Genomic DNA, 8149 nt, shown 5'->3' with positions numbered 1-8149 from the left:
CAATAATGCCGTTGGTTATTTCATTAAACAGGATTGGTCCTTTTTGTTCCCTTTTGGATTGTGGTTTTCATGTATATAGGGATTTCACTTGTTCAGTTCACGATCAATTTGAGAGGCACAAAAAAGTTATTTTATAAGATTTTGTTTGTATATTCTCATTGTAAAGATGGTAAGATTAACCCTGCATGAAATTTGCTCTGTTAAAAAGATGAGAGTGAGTGTCTATCTACAAACTACTAGGAAGCCTGCCTTCGAAAGTAATTTGTGAATCCAAAGCATCACTGTCAGTTGACTGGGTTGGGCTATTAGATTGTCATAACTTTTTAACTATTCCATCTGTTAGGTTTTATTCTTGGCAATCCCGTTTGACAAAACTCCTTTCAGTTGTATTTATTTTCGCACATTTATTCAGTAAGGCTATGAGTGTTTAGATGCGAATCCAACCCGAATTGAGCCTTTCAGAGAAGTTTGTGATGCAAATATTTTCAAGATTGCCACTTCGCTGATTATTACAGGGGTCGAGCTGCCCGGTCAGCTCGTGGCCCGAAGCAAAATGCAAAAATGCATTCAAAGTTGCCTGTCCGATCATGTTATATTTTTCCAGTTTTTCCAGTTTTGGCCTTCCCGCTCGAGCGGGGAAAGGGACGCTCGAGCGTGGAGCCTGTATGAAATCACAGGATTTGAAGTCTCCGCTCGAGCGGGAATACCCACGCTCGAGCGGACCGCGCGATCCCAGATTTCCAGATTTGATTAAAGAGTTGGTTTTCTTCTGAAATTAGGATTGTTTTGGTTTTCTATAAATAGTTGGTTTTCTCCCAACACTAGGGGAACTGCTCTAGATCTTATTTTTGGATCTTAAGGTTTATATCTGGAGAGATTTTGCTAGTTTTTCTTTGATGTTTTGATTGAGTCTTCAACTCATGTTCTAAAGAGAGTACATCAAAGGTTGTGTTTTGTTCTACAAAAGAGAGTGTTGTTCTTCAGTTGTGGATTCTGAAGAATTCGAGCCTGAAGCTGTGGTGGAATCCAGAGTGGCTCATCAGAAAGACAATTCCGTGGTGAAGATGGGGTTGGAAGAGGCACATAGAGGTTGGTTCAATTAGGCGTTGTGGATTCGCTAGGTAATTGAGAGTATACCTGTGTAATTCCTTTAATTCTTCTTAGTGGATTGTCTTGTGGCTGTTGCCCGTGGTTTTTTTATCACAGTTGGAGGTGTCCAATTGTGGTTTTTTCCACGTAAAATCGTTGTGTTTCTTTGTCTTGATTGTTTGTTTGTTTGATTGGGATTGTTATATTCTGCTTAAAATTGATACACAATCACAAATCAACATCTAGGGGATTTCTAGATTTTTCACCATCCATGTTCAAATTGGACTCAGATCAATTTTTCTTCTCTTTGGTTTACTTATCAAAAAAAAAAAAACTATTCTCTTGCGTTAAATGCTAGTCAGAAGGTTTAAAATGGCTGTGAAGTAGCACCTACTGCACTGTTAAAAGGAGAGGGTTTAAGTAATAAAGTGTATTTCGGCATCTACTGAACTTGTGATTGAGGTGAGAGTGTCTGGTTCAAGTTGATGTTCTGCGTGATTGGAGATATCTTGTGGGGGTAAAATACTTGTCTTATTGTTCTTCTTGGCGTTTGCTTTGGAATCTAATTTGGATTCATAAGATTCCACTCTTTTTTTGGCCCTGTATGAATCCAACTTTCTTTCCTTCTTGAGAATCCAAATGGGAGTTTGTTGGGTTAAAGTTTTTTTGGCATGAACATCGACTCAGGATGCCTCCCTTTTATCGATGCTTTACTGTTAAAAGGAAGAAGCACGGAGGGAGCAACGAAGTAAGAAAAAAAAATTTCCCCCTACAATGTGAGTTAGAAGAATAATTCCTTATGGGGTTTTGTCATTTGTGAATAGAAGCATACTGATGTCCTGCATTAATATCCGTGGGCAACAGCTAACTGCTAGGAAAGTGGGTCAATCTTCTCAGTTTTAATAGTTCTGTATTATTTGTTTGCTAACCTTATTTGGTCGAGAATTTTTTATGTACACAGTCCTGAATAGAGGATTTCATTTAAATAATGTATCTACTTTGTGTATCAATTTGTAGGGCTTTACAAAAGAGATTCACTTAGAGAAAAAACGGTGGCATGGGTATGTTTTTCACAAAATTAAGGTTGATGTTGAAATTGTTGAGTTTGTTTTTGCATGAAGTAACTTTGGTAAGCCTTAATTAGATGTATTAAGCTTTTGAATAAAACGTAATGCTTTCACTCTTGAAACAAAGTGGAAAATGTTGATGCCCTATGAAGCACGGACACCTCTTCAGCAGCAACGTATGGGTGTCCGACACGTGTCGGACACGGACATGCGATGAACGCGTGTCGGACACTCTTTCTAACGCTTCTAGAATTTTTATTTTTATTTTTATTTTTCCAATCGGACACTTTGCGGACACACTCACAGACACTTGAGGGACATTGCAAGTGGAGAGAGAGAGAGAGAGAGAGGGAGAAGAAGTCGCTCACTTGTAAACCCTAGGCGAAGTTGTTAAAGCTTTTGAATGTCCCTATTGAAGCAATTGAAGATTCGCAGGTAGCTCTCTCTCTCTCTCTCTTTTCTCCTTCGTCTCATCGTCTTCGTTCTTCTCCTTGTATGGTTGTCTTCTTCTTTTCTTTGTTTCCGTTTCTTTCTCTCTCTTTTTTTCTTTTCTCTCTTTTCTGTTTAATTATATATTTTCTGAACCCCTTTTATGAGGTCAGCTATTGGATAAGAACAAAAATTTGGCAACCCCTCTATTTTTTAATATTCATCTTTGGGTAAGAATAATGTTGATGCACGTGATGTGCCTGACTATTATGACATCATTAAAGATCCCATGGGTAAAAACAATGTTTCTCATTCTAACCACCTATGTTAGTTTTTCCCATTTAATGATGTCTGACTAAGATTTACTGATTTGATGAGATTATTTTGGAATTGTAGGCTTATGTCATCGAAGTTTCTCTTGTATTTATCCAGTTGTCATTTTTATTTTTATTTTTTGCTGTTGAACTAGTAGCCAGTTGTCATTTGGGGCATGTATAATTGCATAGTTATTACTGGTTGATTCGCTTTTTAGTTACTAAGATGCCTATCCTGTTAACATGTTTTTGAAAATCATCAATCTTTGCAATACACCTGGGATCATTGTTGTCAAATCGCAAATCAAATAGTGAATTGTTTGCTAAAATAGTGAATCATGAATAATATCGAATCATGATTCGTAAGATTCATTTATTTAATATGATATGTAATTTTATATATTTATATACTAATAAAAATACACTGTTTAAAATAAAGTAAATTAGCAATATAACTAAATTGTATATATGTGTATACTTATAAAATCGCGTATGTTAGTATAACTAATAAATCTCTTCTATATATCTTAATAGTTTAGTGAAAATGACATCATTTTATGCATTATGTAAACAAAAACAAAAATAGAGGCGCAATGAATTGTAGTGAATCACAAGTTAAATTGAAAGATTCACTCAGTTTCCAATTCAATAGCACGATTCAAATCATTTATATGAAACTCATATCAAATCGTATGAATTGAATCGTGAATTGTATGATTTTAACAACCATTCCTGGGATGACACGAAAAATTTGTAATCAAAGTTTTGAAGTTCAATTTTATGTGAAAGTTCAGTTGCTCAAGCTGTGGGATTACTTAATAAAACGTTATGCATGGTCAACTACAACATCAATTAGTTAATTGAGAGGGTAAAGAAAAAAATAAAAAAAGTCAAAAAAAAAAGAAAAAGAAAATATCAACAACAGGCTTGTGGAATTTTTGAACTATAAGACCAGTTCAACTAAACTGATACCATTTTCCCTCTCTATCTTGATTTGGTCCAAACATTTTGGAAGTTTATTGAAGTATGGTTGTGTGTGGCCAATGAACTAATTATCTTATTTCAGCCATGGATATTAGATGCAGCTCAACTAGCTTAAAAATTTGTTCATGGCCATCTGCCTTCGACAGTGTAATATGTGACTTTGGTGCAAAAAAATTGTCATAATAACATAAACGAGTCAAACTATAACCATCTAGAATCATCCTCTACATAGTTTGAGCTGGTGGTTGCTTAAAATAACTGCTGGTCTCTTAAAGGCCTTTTAGTTCAAAGATTCTCTGAACTGGCGGTTCTTGTGAATTGAGGTCTACTTGAAAGTCACAGAGGTGTGATAATAGTTGGGCACATTAAGTTTATCTTCACTTATTGTGCTGTTGCGTTTGAGATTTATATATATATTTTTTAAAGTTTGGCTTGCCCGTTGTGTATTGAAATTGTGATGCTTGGGATATTCATGCAGATTTGAAAACAATGTCGAAGCGAGTGGAGTCGGAGCAATATTATGTAACTTTTGAGATGTTTGTTGCTGATGTCAAGAGGATGTTTGGTAATGCACGCACTTACAACTCTCCTGAAACGATCTATTATAAATGCGCAAGCAGGCATGGTGCTCTTCACTCCCCAGATTTTTTTATTTTTACTTTTTTGATTATTTTTTTCACTCTGATACTATTACATGGTTATTATACTCATCAAGAAGAAGATGAAAGATTGTAATTCTAACCTTAGACCGGTTGTTGCGCAGGCTGGAAACCCATTTCTTTGGCAAAGTTCAATCGGGTGTTCAATCTGGCCTCAAAATCCAGCATTGATAAATTTCAACTTGTAGAATGTAATCGTTCTTACTTTGTGTTGCGGTCGCTTGGAACATTACATTTTTTCTGTAGTATGCTGATGTAATTTTGTTGTATTACTCGGTTGATTCGGCTTAGCATCTCCACCTCCCAAAAGAAAGGGGGAAAAAAAAGAAAAGGAAATTAGTGTGAACATTATATGAAATTTGTGTATTGCTTGTTCTTTACTGTTGTTTGTATATGGGTTCTCTATATATGATATTGGAATCCAAAAAAAAAAAAAAAAGGTGATTCAGTATCAATGTTCTAAGGTTTCATTGTTTCTGGCATTTAAATAGGTGTATCATTGACCAAGATGGCATGTGAAGTCACGAGTTCTCTCCATATCTCTTATGATGGACTCGAAATTGTTATTTATATTTGATTTTTTGTGAAAAAACAATGAAGTAAAAATGTATGCATTGTTGAAGTAATATTGTCAAATTATGACATTTTGACATTGTAAGAGCTTCCCCAATGGCATAGTGTAGCAACCCTCATACTGTTTACTGATTAATGACTGATCGATTACCGATAACCACCGATTACTACTAAACGGAACTGATAATGACTGATAACTGACTGATAATTGAACTGATTAAAGTACTGAACTGACTGACTGAAATTGGAAACCGAATTGATTGAGTATACGTTAGTTAAATTGCATTTTATCTGTTGACAGTATGATTATCTGTCCATGTTCATATGCTTAAGCTGCTAATTGAAGGCCTTATCGGCGGCCGAATCCGAAACCGATTAGTGTTCTATGACCCTCATAATTTATGTGATTTTATAGTATAATTATCTGAAAATTGATTAGGTATGATTAAATTAGATTAAATAAGCTAATTGAGGAGTTGGACTTAATTACCGTTTTGCCCTTGAGTGGGCCACTATCTCACACGCACACTTGAGCCTTATACATTGAATCAAACATTTCTTTAGCCTTTTGGTGAGACCCTCAGCCGAACTTAGAGAGAGAGGAAGTGAGAGTCTTGAGTTCATCTCAAGATTGCTTAGAATTTGAAGAGAATTGAAGAAATTGTTGAGGATATTGCATGTTTGAACTCCCTTCTTGAAATACAAGACTTAAGGTAGCTCCATTGTCTTCTTATTCATGTTTTAAGTTGAATCTTGCATGGTTCATGTCATGTTGATGGAGTTTAGAGCCAAAACATGGTTTAGATGTTGAATTGTAGCTTAATTGTTGCATGCATGTACATATATTGAAGTTTTGAGGTTGTAGTTCATAATGCCTCACATGCATGTCCATCTTTTGGTCATACTCCATGAGTTCATCTTGTTTTTGAAGGTTTGAGCTCTTTTGAAACAGCATCGAAGCTTTGAAAATGATTTAAGATCATGCATGTCATGTTTGAAGATTGTTCTTGAAAATGATTTGAAATTGGTTTGAAATTGGGTTTGAATTAAACACCCTTGGGCTTTGATTTTTCAAATTGAGTTTTGAACCATGTTTAACTATGAGCTTACATGTGTTTTCTGGAAATTTAGCCCAAGAGGTCGAGTTTTGATGCTTTTGAACTTGGTTTTGAGCTTGGAGGTGCAATCTGGGTTTTCCAGATTTCGCACTTCCGCTCGAGCGGGGGAAATGCCGCTCGAGCGTAGAATCCGAGCATCCAGCATCTCTCTGCACTGTTTTACTGTCCGCTCGAGCGGAGGATTGGGCGCTCGAGCGGAGTTTGTCTCAAGCTCGAGCGTGCGTCGAGCGGAGATTTCACCCATCCAGTACTTTCACAGTACGCTCGAGCGGGAAAGTTTACGCTCGAGCGTGTACCTTTGTTGCATGACCGCTCGAGCGGGGAAACCTGCGCTCGAGCGGGACTCTGTTTTTCTGAAAATTCTGAAACTGTTTTCTGGTCGCATCTTTGCATCCTCATCCCATTCTAGGCATTGTTAGGCCTAGTTTAAGACATCTTAATGAGGATATCGTTGTAGAACACGCCAAGGCAAATTAGGGATTGAGTTATGATATTTCCCAACTGTGTAGCTTAGTGTGTTCAATCTGTTAACTGTGTAGGGTTGGCGACTGGAGAGACACGCTCTAGCATACTGTAGCCCAGAACTCTGTGAGTAACAATTGTGTAAAGATATGTTCAACTGATATCTTTTGAATACTGAACTGAACTGTTTACTGAACTGGTATTACTGAATGAATGTATGTCCTTTATTTCTGAACTGTACTGTGGCATCCTTAGTACCTACTGTTTACTGTTACTGTTACTGTTACAGAGATCTCTGTCGGTTCCCTCGTGGAACCACTACTGTTTACTGACTGATGGCCATCATTACTGTTCGGTCTTTTAAGACCAACTGTTACTGTTATGCTAATGGATGTACCACATATGCCTGTTTACTGCACTGAACAACTGAAATACTGATTGAATTGAACTGTTTTCATTACTGTAAGGACATTCATTCTAAACCTCTTTACGCTTTATGTTATTCACTGGGCTTTAGCTCACTGTTTATATATATATGTAGGTGCTCAGCCACCAAATCGGAGCTAGGAGCGTGGGTTAGACTCCAGTTTTCTCAAGCCAGCCTTTGTGCCTCACTGCGAGGTTCCGAGCCTATCTGTTAAGGCTTAGGGGTCTTTTACAAATCCCCCTTCTGTACTGTTTTACTGTTCTGTATAGACTGAGTGTTACTGTACTGTTATATAGGGTCGAGTCCCTAGTCTGAATGATTGTAAATATTGTGTATACTGTTCTGTACTGTTTATGTATAAATGTATGAAAAGCCTTTTTGCATACAGAATGTCACAGCTCAATGGACACTATTTATTTACTGTATTGGCTTCCGCCAGGCCCTGTACTCTGTTTTACTGTATTACTGTTCTGCAGGCCTTCGGTAATCTCGGATTACTGGCCGGTTACGGTGCTAAACCCATAGGGCCGGGTTTGGGTCGTGACACATAGTAAAAAGCTTATAGTAAAAAGCTTATTATTACTGTTAATGACTAGTTAAATCTTGTATTTGATCATCTTCAACGGTTCAATAGCAAAATAATTAACTGTTGTTATATGTTGTATGGAATGACTTTTTATTTATTTATTTTTAACATGATATGGAATTAAAATGTTATATGTGAGTCTTTCCATGGGAGATGCAGAGATAAATGGGCCTTGTCAAAATTTATATATAGATAAACCTTGAGCTAAATTTAAAATAAGTTAAAAAAAGTACTAGTGGGCAGCACCTTTCCTCCAATCCTAGATCGAACGTTGTTGGGCTTGTGGGGGTCTATCATGCGTCTCGTTTCGATAATTTGAACCGTTCAATGTGTAAAACTCGTCGAGTATTATATGCCTGTAAAAAATCACGTTGATTGGATATCGATAGCTATCTTATTGGATCAGTTTTCTGTCAATAGATAATTTGTTCACTGTCATTT

The sequence above is a fragment of the Camellia sinensis genome, chromosome 12 (genome assembly GCF_055761805.1).
Source record: "Camellia sinensis isolate YWXY chromosome 12, ASM5576180v1, whole genome shotgun sequence".
In the NCBI taxonomy this organism is placed as follows: Eukaryota; Viridiplantae; Streptophyta; class Magnoliopsida; order Ericales; family Theaceae; genus Camellia; species Camellia sinensis.
Note: the sequence above shows the minus strand (reverse complement) of the source record.